Source organism: Pseudopipra pipra, chromosome 3, assembly GCF_036250125.1.
Source record: "Pseudopipra pipra isolate bDixPip1 chromosome 3, bDixPip1.hap1, whole genome shotgun sequence".
Lineage (NCBI taxonomy): Eukaryota > Metazoa > Chordata > Aves > Passeriformes > Pipridae > Pseudopipra > Pseudopipra pipra.
In genome coordinates, this window is record NC_087551.1 from 114,282,646 (window position 1) to 114,305,887 (window position 23,242).

A 23,242-nucleotide genomic window follows, 5' to 3' on the forward strand; every position below is an offset into this window, starting at 1 on the left:
AAATTGAAAGAAAATTATTTGCAGTCCTGATCTTTCAATTTTGGTTCTCTGATCTTAACACTGAATTTGGCAGGAGGAGGAGAGGGAGCAAACAAGGCTTTTAGGACTGATGAAGGAAAAATATGTTCATCTGTTTCCATTTGGGTGAAGAGGGGTTTCATTCTTTGAAATAATTGACATGTGGCATTTTCCTGAGCATGGGGACCACATTCATTGAAAAGCTGTCTGTTTAATGGCAGCCACTGACCCAGAGTCACTAATCCAGGTCCTTTTTGTGAGAATGAAGAGAGACAAAGAGTTCCCCAGGGCAATTCACCCCCTGCTAATTAAGGCACTTGTCTGAGGCATCAGACATCTCCTTCAGGATGCAACTGAGAATTTGAAGCTCACAATTGGATACCTCACCTTGATGGGCTAAAACCAAGTTCAAAGACTCCCACTGCCAGTGCACAAATATCCTGGCAAGTGAAAACTGTCTCTATTTTGGGTCATGTGCATCATTCTGAAGCACACAGTACCCTGTGCTCTGCCAGTGGAAGGGGTGAGGAAGGTGGGAGCTCCTGGTGAGGTGAGAAAGACTTTTCCCTATGCTCATGTGGTGGAAAATGTCCTTGGACCCAGTGACAAGCCAGTAACACTACAATAACCAACATCTGGCACAGAAATGCTGAATGAGTCCTATGGGGTGGGGAGCAGCACCAGGGAGGAATCTTGAGGTGGATGGACCTCTCATCTGTTTATTCCCAGTAAAGCCTTTCCAAGAGCCTCACAGCTTGATCCTGATGCCAGAAATGTGAGGGGACAAAGCCCCCACATTCCCAGGGCAATTATTCTCCAACCTCCACACTTCTCCATAGGCTGGAATTGGAAAAAAAGCACCAAGCCCCAAATAATCTTAGTTTGATTAGGAAATATTTACAGGGATCTCACTTTACTGGGAGCAAAATGAAGGGAATCATCTCCATTTCCTTTCCACCAGACTGCAGGGGAAGTAACATTTTCCCATTTGTCAAAGCAAACAAAAAATTAGTGACCAGAAAGAATTGGACACAAATGGAGTCTGACATATTTTTTTTAAAAAAAGCAAGGAGAAAAATTACTACGGAACTCAAATCCAGTTATCCCATTGGGAAATAAAATAAAATTTAAAAAATTACAGAAACAAGCAGGAAATGAAACCCAAAGATGAATAAATCTCAGTGGAGAAAATGCTGTTGGGTTTCACTTAAAGCACAAGACAGGACTGCAAAGCACAGATTTAGGCTTGGTTTACGAGACCCCTTCTGTGTAGTCTTCTCTCTAAAACTGGCACAATTGTTCAGTACAAACAGCATTTTTTCCCTCATTCTTGTCTGGTGTCTGTACAAATCTGGCTTGTTTTTTGGTTTGGTTTTATTCTTTTTGTTGCCTGTTCCCACCTATTCCTATTTTCATGGTGTAGTATTTTGTCTCTCTGGAATGAAATACAGATGTGTTCATGAAGTTGTAAAGCAGATGGAATTACAGGTTGAAGTTGATTTGGAAAAAGAAATAATCTAACAAGGAGAAAAATATCTATATGAAAAGTATGCTTCCAAAGTGTGTGTTTGAATTTGGGCATTTTGCCATTCTACTGAGCTTTCTGAAAGGTTTATTATAAAATAATGTGACTTTATGGAGTTTGAGGGGCTTGAGATACCAAAAAGCACAATTTCTTGTTAAACTGTTATAATATGATTGAGGGTCCATTATGGTAGCTCATTTTTTGCCTATCTGACCATTATAATCTACAAATTTTGAGATGAAATAAATAATCCTTTCAATCTGTTCATTAATCATCTTGCATTAGGCAGAAGGGAGAGATGCATCTGGTTCATTTCTGCTCAGAATTCATATCGAATTCCTGGCCTTATTTGTTCTTTATTTGCTTTAAAAATAGGGTTGGATTTTGTACTTGGTGGTTATTTTCTCTGAAACCTGATGAAAGTTAAAAAGGTCTCCTTTTAGCTCTGTGACAGTGAGTCTGTCCAGTAAATGGAAGAGACAGCCTGGTTTTTTTTCTCATGTGCAGTGGAATGTGGTCTGGGAAGGACCAGGTCATGGAAATCACTGGTAGATATGATTTGGTCATGCTGATTAATGTTAACGAGGGGCCAGGGGTATCCTTGCTGCCCTCCACAGCTGCAGGACTAGGTGCTGGATAAGGTTCATGTCTGAAGTATCATTAATGGTGTCCTAAGATGTTCAGAGGGCCGGTGGTTGGTTGATGAAACGGGGAAAGTCTTCAGCATTTCTTTTCTTTCATCTCTTTGAAAGGAGCTTAGATTTTCTTCCCTTGCTGTCCCAAGTATTTCCTCTGGTGCTAATGGCATGCCTTTGGTTTTGGTTAGGGGAGGATTTTTTTGTCATATCTTCTTGGTTTGTTACTGTGGTCAATTTGGAACAATTTGCTAATGCTGCCTTTGAGGGGTTAAGTCCTTCTGTAGCATCAGTGCTGCTTTACTGAGAGGTTCTGTGTGTCTTTTCCATCTCTGGAGGAGAGAGTGGTTCTAGATCCATACTCACTGCTGTGCTCCCTGCTCTTTTCCAGGTGGCAGGATTGTTCATTTCAGTAAAGATCACTTTTATTTTGGCAGTTGTAGCATGAGCAAAATGTTCCTCCACCTTTGTAAATGTGGGAGAGCTTTACCAGCTTCCACGGAGCTGAACCAGCTTCTACCCTGGCACAGAGCAGCAGCAGTGGTGAGCAGGGTGTGCTCTGGACAGGAATTGCCTCTCTGTTGCCTGTTGCATGACAGATGGGATATAACAAGTGGATATAATAGTATTGGGAATGTCTTCTGCTGTCTCACTCACTAGAGAGAAGATTTGCGTAAAGGGTTGAGCAGGTTCTGACAATGGAGCCTTTACAGAAACCAAGATTAATTTGATTTGGATGAAGTGGCTCCCGAGATCATTTAGGCAGCAAAGCACTGACAGAGGCTTCAGGGCTCTGTTTTATTTTCTCTCAGTTATTTCATAAGGTTTGGAGGCACAAAGCCCTGCACAGAGTCACAGCTAGTTCACTCACTGCTCAGGTCAAGTCAAGAAGTAGAGTTGTGTCCAAGGCAGGATGGTGAAACCATAGTTTGAGGGTTTCTGGGTCCCTTGATGGCCCTAGGGTTGGGCATCAGGACATGCCCAGGCTCACATGATGAAGGAGACACCAGTGCACCATCAGAAGATCCTACAATAGCTAAAAATATATAGAAAAAGTGCTGTAATTTAAAGCCATTGAAATCCTTCTCTGAAATATGGACTCAGTTAGCAAAGAGGGCTGAGGACACAATGCCTGTGAATTATGTCTGTTCTACACTCAGGAAAAGATAGTTGTTCAAACAAGCAGTGGATCATCTTAATCCTGATGAGAATTAGCCTGGAATCACCAAAGCAGTCGTGCCCTCCAGCCCACAGTCCTTTACTGGATACACAAGGAGGAGATGTAATGCTGGCAGAAGCTGAAAGGACAATCTTCCCCCTTCTCAGTGGGCCTGTCCCATCTCTGAGGCATCCTTGAGTCTTAAATATGCACATTGAATTACTTTCCTGAGGTGCTAATGGCATTAGCTGTGGGGACACTCAGCTCTTCCTGGTGCCAGTCCCTGTTTGGATCATGAGCTCAACACCGATGACATCACTTGGCAGGGACATTTTGTACAGCTCTTCCTGAGCACCAGATGAGCCTTGTACTGCCCAGCCAATATGAGCCTTCAAGATGAACAACTAAGCCACCTTTCTGGTGGTGCTGCTTGGGGTCCCTTCATCACCGTCCCTGAGATGCAGCGTGAGGGGTTGAGTGACATTTGGATTCGCTCCGAAGAGGCAAAAGCTCTAAACTTGATGAGACACAGATTATTATCCCAGTCCTGTTGAGTTCCTTGTCTCCATCCACACCAATAAATTAAACAGAGCAGGACCTGGCACTCAGTTGTCACAGTTTTTTAGTTGTAAGCAACATGTTGGCACAGTTTTGGCTGCAGACAGAGAGCGTCGATCCAAACAACTCCCTGTGTGAGGATTTAGCAGTTGGTCTGGAGACAACAGGAACTTTGATTGTGGGAACCCTGTCTTGGAGGCCAAGGGAAACTGTCACAGGGAGACAGGATGGGCCCTGGAAGTGTTTCTTTTATTTATTATAGACACAGTCACCATGAACTTTGTCAGTTAAATGTCATGACAAGCTACATGATAGTCAAGAGGAGCTAATATTAGGCTAGACCTGCAAACTAGTCTCTGCTTAATAAGAGAGACAAGGTTTGAGGGAGAGATCATATATTTTACAAGAAATATATATTTTATTATTAAAATACCTCCCCCTCTAAACCCTGCCTCTTGTATTACCTTAGACTATTCCGGCTCCCAAAACATGACTGGAAAGTGCTTAGAAATGCCTAAAAATGGATTTTGCCTCAATGTTGTCGTTCCAGTGTTAACAAACTTTTTGTGGCCCTTTTAATCCTCGTGACTTGCACCCTGTTCTTATCCCAGGGTATACACCAAAGCAGGAGGCTTCGACTTTGCAAGGTGCCAAAGGTTTCTTATGAAGTCCAAAAATACCATCCCTGCTTTCCATGGGAGCTGAGGGGATCAGTTTGTTCCAGGAAGAGCCCAGAATTTTTTTGCCCTGCCTTCCCTTTGTTATGCTGCCAACAGAGCCTCATGGAGAGCATATGGCCTTGTTATACTTGTTTTCTTGGTATTTTTTTAAAAATAAAGACTCCACAGTGCTGCACGAGTTTTAGTAGTGTAAAATGTGCTGTGTTTATGTGCATTTCCCCTCCATAAGCAAGATATTTCTGCAGAATTCAGCACCTTCAGAGCTGGCTGCATTTTCCTGCAATCATTCCTAGTTTTTCAGCCTAGGGGAGTTTTACTGGCTTTGCCCCAGTCCAAGACTGATTTAAAATGTAATTCTTTGTTTTCTTCCTAAAACCCTTCCTCAGCTCCGATGCTCACTAGAAACTCAGCCTCGGGCTTTCCTAAAATTCATAGCCAAGAGCATTGAGATAATTTGCATCAAGTGAGGCCTGGGGAAGAATTCAGCATCACAACTGAGATTGGGTTAAGAAACCACAGATTTGGCAAATCAGGGGCTGCACAACTCTCTGGATCCCTTGTTAGCTCACTCCATCAGGTCCTGTATTCAATACATCAGATGTTTTGCATTATTACTTTTTTTTGCTACAAATATGTCACATTTTATCAGGAAAAACAAATGTATCTGCCACTTCTTGTGTAATGACACAAGCAATTTTTATCCCTATCAGCCAAACATTTGTAATTCAAACAACAGAGATCACAAATAACACTTTATTTGAGCAGCACAGTTCCTTTCTCAGGAAAAGGAGTGCCTGGTTTACACGAAGCAAAAAGAGCTGAAATTAATCTGGTATTAAAAATTACACAAGGTAATTGAAGAAACTATTCTCTGCTTATTTCTCATTTGGTCTAGTCTGAAAATATTTCAGCAGTGATTAAAATCTGGTTATTGTCATGTCCCGTAGCTACATCTATAGTTTATTTAGCTGCTTGAGGAGTTCCACAAGATAACTCCTTTAACCTTGCAGGCTTTGGCAGCCCCATGTGCAGCCAGATGTTCTTCCCCAGGTGTGTCCAGGCTGGATAATCATGATAGGATCTTGAGATGGTTGCTTTTGGAAGCACTAAGAAGAAAACTGTGATTCTACCCCGCCGATTTTGTCCTTTGAAAGCTTATCTTAGTAGCAGCAACATCAGTTTTTAGTACGTGGCTTGTTTTCTCTTCTTTATTAAGGTATCTTTTGTTTCCATCCCCATGACAATTTGTCACCTCTCTATACCTTAGATGGGGAGGTGTGAGGCAAGAATAGTGACACCCTGTCATTCTTCCAGGGAATTTTATTTCTTCCCCTTGCTCTTTATCCAGAACTGAAAAGGTCCAGAGCTCCAGCGGGAATCTCTGAAGTTTTGAGGGTTTTACTGTCTCCTCTAGAAACAGGAACTCTTCAATGGAAGAGATCCTTGGTTCTCAATTTTCCTGTTTGCTCCATATAGGCAATATTTTAAAATTAATTTAAAATTAATTTAAAATCAAAATTTAAAAAATGACCTGGCTGCTTTGGGAGGCAAAAAGATGTGAAAATGAGTAACTTTGCAATTGAAGGTGAGATTTATCTCGCCTCACTTTAGACATCCACAGTGTGATTGCCCCACTTGTGTAGATTAATGAATGGACACCATTTTTACATCCTGTAAAAAGGAATATGCCTTTCTGGGATGCAATTCCTGTCATTGTAAAGCAGCTGCCTGCACTCTGTCAGATGAATTATGACCTAGAAATGTCTGTGTCTGTCTTGACTGTAGAAGAAGTCCGAGGTACCAACTCAAACATGAGCATCAATGTCTGTTCAGCTAATGAGGCTCCCAGTGTCCCCAGACCAAAATCAATTGTTAAAGTATACCCTGCAGAATTCTCACCTATCAAGGTGATCTTCTGTTTCTTCCACTCTTTAGGAGTGTGGAAAGAAAAGGACTTCTCACATCCAACATTGAGTCAACTCGTTGACATTTAAAATTTCTATTTCTGCAAAACGTCTCATTGGAACCTTAATGGCCACTTTACACCTTATTTGAACAGCAGCACTTCTAAATCATCTCATTTTCATCTTCTTCCTCAAATCAGGGTTTTAGTAGAGAAGTGTCACCTGCTAAAAATCCAGGGCTGCTTTCAGCCAAGATTTGGTCACAGCCAATGTTGCTTGGCTTGGGAATTAAGATAAATTTGCAGCACAGCTTTAAGCAACCCAGATCGGCTTGTCAAGCCCCTCCAAAGGGATATTGTAAGGTCCTTTAGCACCTCTTACAGATTTTTATTGCAACATATAAAAACAATTCAAAGGCTTGAACTGCAACGACTGATACCTTGTTATTGGAGAAGAAGACCCTCAGTCTCTTGCACAAAATCAGCATCTTTTTCTTTCTGGCAGAACAAATGGAATCATTTGTTTTCGTCTTCCAAAGAGGTTTTAGAGGACTAATGCCAATGATGCAGTGCTGAGGCATTCCCTGTGTTCCATAAAGAACAGACCTTGCTGATTTCCTTGGGAACATCTCGCTGGAAACAAACTACAGGTGCATTGGGATGAGAGGAATTGTGCTGACAACTGCTGTGGAAAAGCAGCTGTGTTGCCCTGGTGTGAAATGAAGGAATAAAAATTTAAGACAGCTGTTACTCCAAAATGGATTGATAAGTTCAAGATGGAATAAGCTATCACTGAAATGTGTTGGTGCTTTAAAAAATCCAAACATGCACAAATTTTTAAGACAGAATATTGCTGGTAAGATCCACTTTATCTGACTTGGATAACTGAAAGTTAACTCTCCAAACTCAAGTTAGTGCTGCTCAACTTTCCCTTTGATTCTTGGAGAATAAGACTCACCTCTCCTAGCAGAGATATCTAAAGATGAGAGATCAATCAGTCTCTGGAAATGCTGATTTCCTTCCACTGACTACAAAGAGAGCCAAGGGTGATCCTCTCACACAATGTGGAGATCACAGGACATTTTCAGCAAGTTCTTTTGTATAGGAATGAGGCAACATTCCTGCTGTCCTTCTTCCATCTGCAACTCATCAGAGAATTTCAGACATTAACATCCAAGGGGTAAAATCACCCTAAAAGGTCTTCACTGTTTTGTAGAATAACAAAGCCTGACCCTCCCAAGGGGCCTCAGTCTCACATCCCAAAGTTTGATAGAGTTTAATAGAAGCAACTTGCCTCATCAGACTTTCACCACTTCTTTTCTAGCCTCAGATCTTGTCCTTTAATTGTCTGAATATTTTCTGTGCAGGCAATAAAAAGTCTTCATGGACACTCTGACTTTTCAGCATTTTGGGTTTAGGCTTGTGGTTCACTGCCTTGTTGTTGCTTAGAGTTTGGGAGAAGTGGTGCTTTTCCTTTTACAAGGGTTTCTTTTTGTTGTTGAATTTGTCTTTTAGATTGATTTTTGCTTTAGAATAATGATCATAGCTAAAGAAATGCCTCCTGCAGTGAGGCAGAACATCTAGAACATACCTCCATGCTTTGAGTGCTTCTCCACTGGCTCATCAAGCTTCCAGAGAAATGTCTCATGTAATTAAAGCCCAGAGTAGAGGAGCACTGGGATGAGAATGTGTCCAATCCCTGATCCTTTCCTCTTTAAAGGGGTAAGAATCCTTCCTGACCAAGGATTTTGTCAAGCTTTTTACTTTTTTATGAGCCTAATCATTATGAGCTCCCACGGTGCTGGGTAGGCTCAACCAGCAAAGCCAGGCTCTTCCCAAAAAAGCAGGGAGTTTTAAAACTAAGGTGACCAAGGTGCAGTGGCAGGTTGGAGGTGTGTTGGGAGAGAGGAGTGGATTCCTAGATGGAATTCCTGCAAGGACGAGCTGAGGGGCAATGGTGGAGCTGGCTGCAGGAGGACCTGATGGGAGGATGATGTGTCTGACAGAAACTAAAGTTTCTGAGAAATCCCACTCTTGTGTTGGACTCCTGCTGCTTCTTGAAGTCTCACAAGTGTCCCGAGGAGAGGCAGAGATGAACCTGGAAAAAACATTTGTCCTTGTCTCCCTTGAGCTCATAATGTTCATCAAACCTCCTCTGGCCTCTGACCAGGACTGCACTTCGCTGAGGATTGCAGATGCAATTTTCAAAATACATTTTTTGTTAGTCTAAAATATTCCTTTTAAGTAATTCTGCAGCCTTTCCCACCTGAGTACTGTATATTTACTTAGTCACCCATTTGGGGTGAGGAGAGGAGTTGAAAGAGGGATTAAACCCACTTTTGCTCTCAAAAAGTTAAAGTTTCAGGTTTGACCTCTTTGCATCTGCTCCCTCTGCCATCAGTGGAAGGAGATGGGCCCCTCTGGAGAGGAATTCTACACCACTTTTTTGGGTCTAACTTTCAATAACTTGAACTCAGATTAAACGCATCCTATTTACCTGAGTAAAGGCAACATAACGAGGTAGAAATTGCAGAATCAACCACTAAATAAATTCCTGAAATACTGTTCAGGGACAAGAACATTCCTGCTGTAAGCCTGTATTTTTGTAGTTATGAAGTCAGCTGGATGCATCTTCTTGGAGCTGTGGTTTGATCTGCAGCCTCAGATTTTCCTGGCTATTTTCTGATTACTGTGTTTTCTCTCTTAGATAAAAGTCGAGTTGGTTATAAAATAAAATCAGTGTGTTTGACGAAATTAGTGAGTTCCATGATGCTTCAGGCACGTGGTGGGATTGTTGGAGTGTCCTGTGCAGGGCCAGGAGTTGGGCTTCCATGATCCTTGTGGGTCCCTTCCAACTCAGGATATTCTGTGATTCTACTACTGTTCTAAAGCTTGTTTAACTCCAAGTCAAAGCTGGATGCAGAGAGACAGGAGTGTCCAAAAAACGTGTGGATGTGGCACTTGATGACATGGTTTAGTGCTGAACGTGGTGGTGCTGCTGGGTTGATGGCTGGACTTGATGACCTTAGAGGTCTTTTCCAACCTGAATGATTATGTGATGACCTTAAGTCATGTGTGTGTGTGTCCAGGGCATGTGATGGGCTGGACAGAGAGATGTGGAGAGAGGGCAGATGTTCTTCAGCAGTGACAGACACAGCGATGGTTCCTCTCTGAGCACTGGGATGTTCTGCTGTACTTTCAGAGTAGACACAGTTATGAAGTGGTGAGACCTCAGCTGCTCTTATCCAGCCCCTAGAGACAGGGCAGTCAGCTGCACTAAGGCCATTCTGGATTAAATCCATTAAATCAAGGGGGTAGAATTTGGTTTTGCCCCACTGATTTCCCAAATTCTGTCCCTTTTGGTGGCTTGCATAGCATGAAGTTGGCTTTTTAGGGCAGGAGCTGAGCATCTTCCCTGAGTTAGCTGGGTTATTGCAGGGCTGCAGCCATTTGCATCTCATCCTGACCATTTCAAAAAAAAAAGAGCCCCTTCCAAATGGACCTGTGGCTTGGAGTCCCAGAGCCACGGTGGATGATCCTTCTTTAGGGAACTCGTCCACCCAAAAAAAAAAAAAAAAAGAAGTAGATTTTTGTAACATTAAATGCACAAACTCAAATCCCAGCTGTGGGAAGCTGAACACCAGTTTGCCTGGCCAAAAAAAAAAAAAAAGACAACTGGTGAGTGAGCAAGAAGCAGCAGTTTGGAGAGCACAGAATCACCTGTGACCTCCAGGAGCTCAGTGGGGTGGCAGAACACCGGGACTCAAACGCACACTCGCGTCCCTCATCGAACAGTTTTTACATTTCTTTAAGTGTCGGGGTTTCGACGAAGTTTTCATGCTTTTTATTAAGGCAAAAGTCCGTGCTTGTGAACTTGTGAACTTGATGTGTTATTTTGTATCTGTTTAAAAAAAAAAAAAAAGAAGAAAAATGTATTTGAAGCTAAAGAGCCGTTATGGTGCGGGGTTTTCTCTCAAACTGGTGCATACACTTTACATCAGGGACCTACTATACAGAACAAAAATCAGTGCTACAGTTACTGTAAAACCAGATACACACCTTTTACTGTAATAATAACTTTTAAAACCTTGCACTGTAATGGTTGCTATTAAAAAGAAAAAAAAAAAAAACACAAAAAAAACCTAAAAAAAAAACTATAAAAAAACAAAACTTGTCAGAACTGATTTTGTATCTTTGATTATATCTGAAATTTTAGCATTTTTGTATGACTTGCCATGTCAACGACAGCATCCTCCATGGTTGATTTCCAGGTTCTGTTTCCTTTCCATGTGTAACCAAACCCATGCATTGCTCCCTGTGGATGGGCAGGGAATGGCCATGGGAAGCGAGTAGGGCACCCCCTGCTCTTGTCCAAGAGCCCGAACGAGCCGAGTAGAAGGAAAAGCAGAGACCCCAAACCATTGGGACGGTTTCAGACCCCGTTCAGAATTCCAGCTGCCCCGACTGTGCGACAACAGGACCGGCGAGCGATTCCCGAGTCATTCCTTTATCCTGGCGTTGTTCTGGCCACCTCCAGCTCCACCACCCAGCAATGCATCACGAGTAGGTAGGAAATCCAAACCAACGAGATAGCTTTGCAATCACTAAGTTTATTGAGTAATTGTTAATTTTGTTTTCTTCCCCTTTTTAAACATTTTTTTTTAACTAAGATGTATTTGGAATCAGACAGCATGGTGTTGCAATTCTTTCTATTTTTAAATACTGATACATTCTGTGTGTAAAGTCTTGTTTCTTAGCTAAGAGAATCTTAAATGTGGAGCTGAGTTTGAACCATTATTTTTTCCTTGTTGTACTGTGATTTGGGAATTATTTTGATATAATCCTTTAATTTGGTAGAAGATTTCCCACACCTTCTCCCTCCTTCCTATCACCATTTCATATTTTTTACAAAACTGAAAAAAACAAACAAACAAAGGAACAAATAATCTTTTTTTCTCTATTTAGGCTGTGTAATGTTGTGTTGTCCAGATTCTGTATAAAAATATGTATATGATGTATCTGATATTTGGCAGTGAACGGCTGCAACTTTAACCAATATAATTAACAAAGAAATGCATAATGTTGGTGTTTTAAAAAGTAAAAAAAAAAAAAAAACCTAGTTAAGATGTTTGTGTAAACTTGCATGGTTTAAAATGTACTTAGTGCATTGAGAAATGTTGTTAGGGTCCTAAGTGAAAGGCTGGTTTACTTTTTGATTCTAATGGTGATTGGTTTGTTGATCAGAATATCCCCTATACTGTGTCTTAGTTTATTTAGCATATTGATTTCTCTTTTTTTTTTTTAATTTCTCAAGATCTAGCATAGTGTATCTATCTCTGTGTAAAACTGTTCCTTAAAACCAGGTTGTGGAAACTGCGTTTCGTCCGGCAAAATGATGTTTTGCATCACAGTCGTGGTTCAGTTGCGTTCCATTTAATTTGCTGTGAAGTCCAGGTTTGACTTTCCTTTGGGATCTTACCTCCAGGCCAGGCTGTGGCTGCCACTGGGACCAGGAGGACCCCAGTGTCTTGCTCCAGTCAGACACCAGTGCCAGACCTGGTGGTCTCTGACGACGGAGGGGTTTTATGAGGGCAGGATTTGGTCCTTCCCCCGGGGAAAAAAGGCTGGGTTTTTCCTCTTGGCAGCATGTGTTTTATCAGGATCACAGCAGGCATCCCCTGGGGTTTCTCCCAGCTCTCTAGTGGATGAATTTGGCTTTTTGGGGCAGCCATCCCACACTGCTGAAATAACACGGACGACCAGCCCTTGCCACCATGAGAAACACGATGAACCTTCAGCACTCGCAATAAGCTCCACGCTCCCTTCCAGAAGCACAAACTTTCCATGTTCCGTGTCCTGCAGAGCTGAGCCTGGCTGATGGATGTTATGAGAGCCAGGACCAAACATCCAAGAGGCAGTCACATGAGCAATGACCATTTTCACATCTCCTGCCCCCACCACACCTCTTCCCAGTTTTCTTCAGGCTTTGCTTCTACTGAAACTCCAGGATGGGGACATTTCCAAGCCTCCAGAAGGAACTGCACCAACACTATCTAAATTTGCTGCTTTTACTGACCATTAATAGCTCCTGGGATTGCTCTCCCTGTGCTGGTCAATGCGGATGCACGCAGTCTTGTCTCTCGATGCCTGAAAAAATCTCCAGTGGCCTTTCCCAAAAATCAGACAGAGCTAGACTTAGATACATAGAGCTATCCAACTTCTTCGTGATCTTCATCCCAGAGGGTTTCAAAGGGCTTTTCCAGCATAATTAACACGATCTCGTTCGTGCAGCCTGTAAAGTGGCAGAGCACTGTTACCAACCCGCCACTGCCTCTGGGGTGAACCCGTCCAGCTCACGGCAACTCTATGCAAGAGGTGTGGGAGCCTAGCAAAGGTATAACATGCACAAATCCCAGCTGAGTCCACACCAAGACCAGAGAAGGCAGGTTGATTCATTTAATTTCCCTTTTCAGGGCAGTTCCCCTCTTTGTTCCTCTCCTCACTCCATGCTGGGCATTGAGCTGTCCAAGTAATCTAAACTTTTCCAGTTTGCTTTCATCAGCTTTTTCTTTTCTGAAAGCTTTTAAAACACTCTTTTCACACAGGAGGATAGGGAACAAATCTTTCCTTCTCAGCTCCAGAAACAAGAGAACTCCATGCCTCTCTCCTTCTAGTCATTGACCAATTAACTTCCAGTCTTCCCTGATCTCCACAAATGAGTTACACTCTGATTTTGCTGCTTGATGTTCTAACTGATTTTAATCTGGACAGAAACAAACAGCCTGGCATTAGGCACTGGCAGGAATCCTTGCCTGGGATGCAGATACATGCACTGGTACTGTCCTGGGGCCAGATCGTACAGTTTGATGGATCCCGGCTTGTGGCCTTGATGCTGACTCCAAATCCTGTGATTTGTTGTAGGATTGGCTGCATCTCTGAAAAGCTGCTCGTGGTGGTCGTCTCCCCAGCTTGGTAAGCTTTATCCTTACTTTGTTCCAGATCCAGTAAAACAGTGGAAATGCCCAAACACCGGCTCTCTGCTGAGAGGAGATCACCTGGTTGATGGTTCATGGCGTGGTGCTCAGTGGATCTTTCTTTAAGATGGATTCAGTCAATCCTGAGTCCAAGGTCTTTATCTGGAAAATTTTTAATTTCAAAGGCTGTGAGATCAGTGACTTCAGACCCCTCAGGGTTGTGGAGCACCCTCAGATGGAGGACATCAGTACTCAATTCCTTACCAGAGCTTTTCCTGTTAGTTTTGTTTCTGCAGAGCTGGCCTTCTGTGTCTCCAACACGTCTGGGAGAAGGAGCTGTGCCCTGTTAGGAAAGAGTTTATTCCTTGAGAGATGTAATCTGGATTTATGGACATGTAGTGTCTCCTTGCCCTTGGTCCATCTGCCTCCTCATGGCCCTACACACATCAAGAGGAAGTTGGCTTTTAGAGCAGCCTCCTGCAAAATCAGTCTCCAATGGTCCATCCTCCTCCCTCATCTCATGAAAATGTTTCCATTTGAGGAATTAACCAGACACCTGATAGAAATTACCAGAATCCCACAGAAATAACTCATGGCACAGCTCTTTACCAGCTGCCAGAAAGATGCTCATCTTCCAGCTGTCTACCAAGCTTTGATTTGCTCAACAGGACCATGTTCTAGGGTTAGATAAAAGTTCTCTTCAAAAATATTACACTGGTTTCCAATCTGAGCATCATGTTTTGCTCACCCTTTAACCTCATCCTCACCACAACCCATCCAAAGAACCTCTGTATAGACAATTTCCCCTTCCTGCCCCTAAGAAGAACAAATCCCATGACCAGCTTTAATTTCCACCCTTAAAACCAAAAAAAAAAAAAAGATAAAAACCCTCTCAAGCCCTAAACCCTGAAAATATTCAGCAAAGTCAAGGTGAGGTGGAGATTTTGCAGGCAATGGCTGTGGATTAATGCAGGACTTTCCATGACTGTTGTATTTCCAACGCAATAAAGAATAACCAACTTATTGTAGCAAACCTTCTGCCAGGTGCTATCTCCCAAAACCTTCTGCATAGGACAGTCTCCCTGTATTTTCTCCACCAAGCAGCACTTTGCCAAATGTTGGAAGGGAAAATCTCCCCTTTGCCTCTGTCCCAGCAGGGGCAGGTTCCAAATGGGGAAAACTATGTGGCTTTACATGTGGTTTTTCTTTCTTTTTCTTTCTCTTTCTCTCTTCCTTTACTCTTCCTTTTTTCTTCCTTTTCTCTATCTTAAGGCCATTCTTTCTCCTTTCTTTCTTTCTTTCTCTCTTTCTTTCTCTCTCTCTCTCTTTCTCCCTTTCTCTTTCTCTCTTTCTTTCCTCCTCTCTCTTTTTCTCCTTTATCTCTCTTCTCTCTTTTCTCTCAATTTCTCTCCTTTCCTTCTTTCTCTTGTTTTTCTTCTTTTCTTTTAATAAATCTCTTCCTTCCCCAGTCTCTCTCTCCCTCATTATCTTTGCCTTTCTCCCTTCCCTCTTTCCTTCTTGTGAGATAAGGAGGTAGAAAGTTCACTGGAAGCCACTGGATTTGGTCTGTCCATCGTAGTTTCAATGTTCAGTTGAAGGTGTTCTTGTGAAGACCTCACAAATGCCCATTTGGATCTCACCTTTTGTAGTTTGTGTCCCCATCCCAGTTTCATTTCTTACCTCTTTCGGATTCTCTCTTTCACTGGTGTTTTGCACAGTGTCCTTTTGTCACCTTTAACAAGCTGAACCCTGGACTTCAAACAGGAAAATGAATGTTGACCTGTTGTCCCAGGAGCTCATTTGGTGTCTCTCCCACCTTCCAGCAGCCACACGTCTTCTTCAGAAAGGAAAATACTGCTCAGAGCAAGAAGTACCAAGGATCCCTGGATCCTTGTTGTAGCTTTTCCTCTTAATTCCTTTACGTGTGACTCCGTTTGCCCACCCAGGTACAATAAAATCTACCTCAGGGGGGTTGTGAGGCTCATTCTCATTCCTGAGACCCTTGTCTGGAAGGCGGGGTAGAAACGCCCAGCAGTCATCGATCAGCTCATCGACGTCCCCAACACCAGCTCTTTCTTGACACATCTTGACAGTCTTTCTTGGCAGAAACTCAACACTGTTCTGAGTTTTATTCACTCCTTTCATCTGGTTGATGGCTTGGGGCATTTCCATCAAAGCCAAGGCTGGATATGAAATGTGGAGGAGATCAGGTACAGGAATTTCTGCTCTTATTCCTGAGACACAACTGTGCACAACGGGGGGTTGTCCCACTGTCCCAAGCCACCACCAGCCACCTAATCCATCTCTTTGCCTCCATGAACACTCAGTCTTTGGATTGAAAAATCTCACTGAAGAATCAAAAGTGCACAATTTGGCTGCATGGGAGATGCCAGTGCTTCCTGTGCCACGCTCCAGGCTGCCCTACGGCACCACAGGAACATCCCAGGAAATGTTTGCTGGTTGCTCTTTGAAAGGATGTCTAGGGGAAAGTGATTTTAAAATAATTTCTCAGCTTTGATAGGAGTTTAGCACCCCCAGCCAGACTCTCCTCAACTGTACAAACCTCAGTCAATGAATTTGGGCTCTAGCAGACAGGATTTAGGACAGGAATCCCAGCAACTGGTGCTAGAGGAGAGGAAAAGTTTGTCACAATCCCATCCTACCCCATAGTCAGTGAAGGATGCTGTTTTATCCCAAGTTTTTTCTTTTTTGGAATGAATGGCTAGCAGGATGGAAACCATTCTGTCCCAGTGCAGGAATTTCTGCTTGGAATTTCTGCTACTTCCTTTAGGAAAGCCAGATATCTAAGGAGTTCCATTGAGGAGGGCTTTAGAAAGCTGCAAGAAAATTGGATTAGGACACAAAATGGTAAAAAAAATCAAGGAAAAAAAGAGAAAAATATCTTATTAGAGGTGGAAAAGGAGCCCATAAAAACCCTTCTTGTGCATCATGTGAATTTGTTTAAGAGAAAACAGCAGGAGAAATGACCTCCTTTCACCCTCACTGGTAAATGGAAATTCTTGGAGCAGCTTCCAGTGGGTCCCTCTCACTGGAAAGCAGCACTCAGAGAACTTCTGCACTGTTTGCCTCTGAAAACTGAGTCACAAATTCAGGAATAGCGGAGGGGAGAGCTTTAGTTAAGGTGAACTGAGTTTTCTGCACAGGGGAGTTGGGTAGGAAAGAACTGTTCCATCCCTTAAGAATTTTTGTGAATTTATTTTTCCAACCCACATGGAAACCTCAAGGCTACCAGCAAACATGAAACAAAAATATGCAAAACAATCATATGCCAACAAAAACAGTTTGGGTTTCTTAGAGGGAGATTGTTTTGATCTTTCCCTGTTTGCATCCTCTTTTTTTTTTTTAATATAAATTATCCTGCATTTTGAAATAAAAGCTGTTTCTGAAATGACCAAAAAAAAAAAAAAAAAAGCAACTGAAGGAAAATGTCCAAGAAGACATCCAAGGGCTTCAAATCAAGTCATTCCTTTCCCAAAACATGTGGTATTTTTCAACAGGAAAAGGCCTGAAGCTGCCATTTCCCAAGAAGTTTTAACTGTGACTCTCTGGCTTTTTGTGGAGGGAGAGAAAACAATTTCCCCAGGGCGTACCCTTCCTAACCCTTGACCCTCTAGCCCATCTTACAGGGCTCACTTTGCAATGGGATTCCCTTTGGTATGGGAGCCCTGAGCCTGTAACAACATCCAGAGCGCTGCAAACAGCTCGTGCCACGAGGTCCTTCCTCACAGGATGTGAACAACCAGGTGTCCAAGAGGATTTAGTCCCCATCAGCCTGTGGAGCACCAGGAACGAGACAGGCAGCACCACCTCAAGTCCTGCCTGCCCTTCCACTGAGCCAGGATGGGCCTCTCCTTCCTTTCTGAGGTGGTAAAGTCTTCTACTGCCTTAAAACCAACCAAACAAAGAAAATGCCCTCCTTGGTTTGTATAGTTTAACTTGCTGGCAGCAACACATCCCACAGGAAGATTCTCTTTAATACTATTTTTAAGGTAACTGTGTTTCTTTTCCCTTTTTGAGTGAAACTCTAAAAGCTCCTGGAATACTGAAATTTGGAAGAAGTCTCCATTATCCACCAAGGAAGCCCATTCTCTCTCATCCTGCCCCAAGCAGCCCCTGCCCATTGCCCCGGAACGATAAGCACATGGTAGAGGTTCGAGGGACCACGACAGCCCAAGGCTACAGTGACAAAGAAATAAGCACAGCGTTGAGATTAAAGCACATGAACCAGCCTGCTCCACGATCCTGATAAAACCCACTGCCCAGCAGGGAATTCCCCACTGCCTCTCCTCGAAGATCCCAAACCCACATTCACACTCACTCCTCCTCCCCTCCCGCTCCACGATTTCTGGTCTAGACTTCACCCCCCGCCCACCCCAGGCCAGGCTTACACCAGGATATCCCACTCAGCTCAGCTCTTGCCTTCACCACCAGCGAGGAAGGAGACTCTGCAGAAGGTTTCCATGTGCCAAGGGGTGATTTTCCCGGGAGCAGGAATACCCCTGGGAGCTGCAGGGCGATGCCCCGTGTCATCAGCGTTGGGTGTGCGCTGGCACCCCTTGGGAGAAGAAGCTTATCCTGGCCACAGCTGTTTTGTTAGACCTGGCCTAGAGCTTTGCATCAGATCTGGGCTTGTGCACTCGCCTCTTCCTTGTCCCATTCGGTTTCTGAGCTGTTTTCTTTTTTGCACTGTCAGGAGTTTTTTTTCAGGGTGTTACTTGTCGTCGGCTGCATTAATTAATTAATGTTCGTTAAGCCTCTCCACCAAGCTCTTTAAATGAACGTCAGTGGCTGTCTTCCCTTGGACAATAATGAATGTATATATCGTAAGTGCAGACTATACAGAAAAGTGGCTAAGTCAAGGATCAGAGGGTTTTGTAAAGCCTGTTTATTTTTTTAAATAAGTTTGAGCATTTATATTTTACCACCATTTACGTGGTTTTGGGGAACCCAGATTGTGTCAAGATCTCATGCCAAAACAAGCCAAAAGTTGTTTGATTTCAACCGTTTTCTTCCATGAACCATATTTTAAACGATGCTTTGTCATTTTAAACGATGCTTTGTCATTTTAAATGTTTTATTGAAACATGTACTGATGAAAAAAAAAAGAAAAAAAACAAACAAAATGTCATCTTGACAAAAGATTTATACATGAATCAGAAAGTATTTATTTCAATTTTGTACCTTTCCATTTTAATACATTATAATGTATTGACTCAACTGAGATAATATAAACAGTTCATTTTAATAACATGTCTGCAGTGTGCTGTGTCTTTTTATTCTTTCCTTTCTACTCCACACTGGACACTAATCCTATGAAACCAAAAGCAGATCTGAAATTTTTCAGATCCTGGCAATCCTGAGTTTCTTTTAAACCAGAGCAAGAGTGCATCTTTAGCAGGATGCTCCAGGAAAAACAAAGGGGCACTGGGTCAAACAATGGGATGAGGTAGCCTGGGAGAGCAGAGGATCTGGGGGTAAGGATGGTCCAGGCTTAGAGGAAACCACCACACAGCTGGAAATCCAACTGCCTGCTGCTGACTCTGGGTGATGTGACCCCCTGTGGAGCCCCCAGATAGGGAATGGCACAACCCCCCCATGTCTCCCACTCCAAGGGAACCAGTTTGCATCCTCTGGCAGTGGTGTGGTCCCTGAACTGAGACCCCCAGATGAGCAACTCCCACAGGGACTGTCTGACACCTGTCCTCTCCCCACTCACTCAATCCCTAAGTAAGGATTGACTCTCTTCCCCATCAAATTCAACTCCAATTCCGGATTTTTTTCATTCACCTTCTTTGTCACCCTCTGCTCCTCCACGTCCCTGCCCAGGGTGGTGGATAAACCTCTCACAGTCATGAAGGGACACGTCTCAGCTGCTGCTGCTGAGCTGTGCTTTGGTTTCTCTGCTTTGTGCTGTGTTGGGGCAACCACAAACATGAGAACGGCCTGGGAGAAGAACTCATTGAAGGCAGCCCTGGGGAAAAGGACTTTGGGTTCTTGTGGGTGAGAGGCTGGACATGCCCCATCCGTGGGCACTCCCAGCCAAGAAACCCCCCCGTGTCCTGGGCTCATCCCACAGCAGGGGCAGCAGGGGAGGGGGGAATTCTGCCCCTCTGACCCCTCAGGTGATACCCCACCTGCAGAGCTGCCTCCAGCCCTGGGGAACAACAGCAGAAGGATGTGGAGCTGCTGGAGAGAGTCCAGAGGAGGCCACGGAGATGCTCCAAGGGCTGGAGCCCCTCTGCTCTGGAGCCAGGCTGGGAGAGCTGAGGGTGTTCACCTGGAGAACACTCTGGAGAGACTTCACTGTGCCCTTCCAGTACTTAAAGAGGGCTTATAAAAAAGAGAGAGACTTTTTACACAGGCAGATAGTGACAGGACAAGGGGGAACAGTTTAGAAGTAAAAGATGGGAGAATTAGGTTAGATGTTAGGAAGAAATTCTTCCCTCTGAGGGTGGTGAGGCCCTGGCACAGGTTGCCCAGAGAAGTTGTGGCTGCTGCATCCCTGGAAGTGTGCAAGGCCAGATTGGATGGGGCTTGGAGCAACCTGGGGTAGTGGAGGGTGTCCCTGCCCATGGCAGGGGGGTGGGATTAGATGGTCTTTAAGTTTCTTTCCAACCCAAACCCTTCTATGATCCTGGGATTCTCTGCTCTGGTTTTCGGGCCTCAGTTAGTGCCTGAAATGCTGATTCCATCCTGGGCTCTAAGGCACCATCTGACCAAGTCCATGCTACCAAATTGCAGAGGGGGGGGGGGGTTAAATCCAAACCAACATTTGGGAATGGTCTGTTCTAACTCCTGAGGCAAGTCCAAGGGATACTGGAGACATTTCCAGCTGACCTAGTCCAAAATTATACTCAGGAGTGTGCTTGTAAACCTATTCAGGAGTTGTTTATTACTACAGACATAACAGTGAGGGCCATCATGCCAACCTGTTGGATTGCAAAGCACACTCACAACAAGGGACACTCATTGCAGAGGCCCTCTGGGTGCTGATTTCTGGTGACAGCCTCTGGGTATTATCAGGAAAAGCAGATAATATTCCCCATGACTGACATACAGAGCTGTTCCCCTCAAGAAACTGCTGTTCTCTTCCCTCTGGAGAAGGTTTTTATAGGAGTGGGAATCTGAATCTGCAATTTCTCCACCCCCATATTTAAAAGTAGATTGAGCACTCAGTACAGACAGACTCCAGAAAGGTTCCTCCTCAAATTTGCCAGTTTGGTACCACTTCTGTTGTCAAATACTTCACCCTTGGGAGGTGATGGTGAAAGTGGACTTCTGGTACAGCAGCGTCCCAAAATCTTGGTGGTTTCCTCCAAAAGTTTTCAGCTTCATCTTAAGAAACTCCCTACAACACAAGGACAGTAACTTTTTGGGCCAGATCTGTCCCAGTTTGCTGCAGGCAGGACCCCAAAGGGAGCCCTACGCAGCTGTGAAGGTCCAGCATTACACTGCATATCGAAGAGGAAAGAGTAGGAAAAGAGGTGGCTCATACAGAGCAGGAGCTCAAACCAAGCATTCTTGTGCCTCCCAAATGCTCTGGACAGGATCTGGATTTCAGGAGACTGCCAAAGTTTGACTGGAAGGCAGGTCTGGGAGATATTGAATGGGAAAGGAAAGAGAAGCAGGTGGGAGGCTGTGCAGCCTCAGTATCACACTAAGGGACAGCAGAGAAGAGAGCACGTGGGTTATGGAGAGGGATCGGGAAGAAATCCAGATGACTGTGGGCACCCACTGCAGACAGTGTCCTTTATTCTGATTCCACTTACTCTCCCTGAGGTTGTCACAACAACTCTCTGCAGTTCCAGGCTGGGGCACAGTGGAAAAGCTGGAAAAGGACCTGAGGGTGCTGGTCAAGAGCAGCTGAACATGAGCCAGATATGCCCAGATGGGCGAGAAGGCCAAGGGCACCTGGCCTGCACCAGGAACAGTGTGGCAGCAGGACCAGGGAAGTGATTGTTCTTCTGTACTCAGCACTGCTGGGGCACCTCAAATCCTGGGGGCAGTTCTAGGCCCTTCAGACATTCAGGCTGGGGGCTCAGCCTGGAGAAAAGGAGGCTCAGGGGGGATCTTCTGGCTCTGCAACTCCCTGACAGGAGGGGGGAGCCAGATGGGGGTCGGGCTCTGCTCCCAGGGAACAAGGGACAGGACAAGAGGACATGATCTTAAGCTGCACCAGGGGAGGTTTAGGTTGAACATCAGGAAGAATTTCTTTAAGAACAGGATGTTCAGTCTTTGGAAGGGGCTGCCCAGGGAGGTGGTGGAGTCCCTACCCCATAGGTGTCCGAGGAATGACTGGACATGGCACTCAGTGCTCTGGGCTGGGTGAAAAGGTGGGGATTGGTAACAGATTGGCCTCAATGATCTTGAAGGCCTTTTCCAACCTCAGTGATCCTGTGATTCTGTAATTCATATGTCTCTGTGAACCAGTCAGGGACAAGCCCTTTCTATTTTACATCCACTTCTCCCTAAAGAATAGAGAAATTTCCACTTGGAAAGATGGCATGAGCTGAGGGCAGCCCTGTAATCATGGAGTTGGGCTGGAAGGGACCTTCAAAGGTCATCTACTGCAATCCCCCTGCAGTGAGCAGGGACACCTTCCACTGGACCAGGTTGCTCAGCTGGAGTCCACCCTCTTCATGACTCTAAGACAGAAGAAGGACTTGTACAGATTGCTCTCCCAAAAGGGGGTTGCCAGGTGTGCTGGAGTCCTTCAGAGTCAGAGGAGATAGGTCATGGCCAGAGAGGATTTGCCCAGGAGAAGCTGACTTCTAGGAGAGATCTAGGGAGACCTCCTCTTACAGGGAGACTGTTTCCCCTTGGGTGGATGGAACTCAGCACAGCATCCTCTGTCTATTGTGGGGCACCTTCCTCTGCCTCCCACCAAGAGGGAGGTGGGATTTTCAGCACAGGAAAACTTGGAATGGCATCCATGACAACCTTTCCCACCACTGCCCTGAGTTCATGTGAACACCTTTACCCTCCTGACCACTGTACTCTGTGCCTCACTCGCAGCAGCCTCACCTGTTCTACCAGGGGCAGAAAGATACTTCTGCAGAAGGGGAATGGACCATTCCTTCCTTACCCCAGGATCAAAGGGATGATGGCCTTGGTGCACCATGAGACTGTAGTGTGGGTTGGGAGCTACCAAACTGCTCTCTTAGGCTTGAGGAATCAGCCCTGAGATGCAAAATTCTCGGCCCTCTTGACTCCCCAGATGTGTCAAGAGCAATGAGATTCCTGCACTTTTCCACCTATAATGGCAAATCTGGGTCACAAGCACCAGGCAAATGCTTTAGCAATGTGCCTTTGGGGCTGGGATGTGGAGAGAAAGGGAGAGAAAAGGAGTAGGATATTGGGATGAGGCTGCAGAGATCTCAGGACAGTGGGAGAAGCTGAGAAGGAATCCAAGGGAACCAAAAAACAGCCAGGACACCTTTGAGGGTGGAAAGTGAGGTAGAAATAAATGCTAAGGGAAGAATTCCAAGGGATTTTTACCCACACCAGGGCTAGAGCAGCAATCCTGAAGAGACCATCTTTTATCTATCAGAGTGGGGAAAAAACAAGTGAAGAAATTGCTTACACAGCAATTATTTTTTTCCTCCTAATACCCATTCCAGAACATCCTTGTGACAAAACAGGCTCCCTATTCCCTTTCATCAATCTGCCGAGTTCCCTTTTAACACTTTCCTTCATACTCTTCCCTGGTTTGCTACTAACGAACAACTTCTGGAGAGGAAAACTTCAGCTCAGTCTTCAACCTGACTGC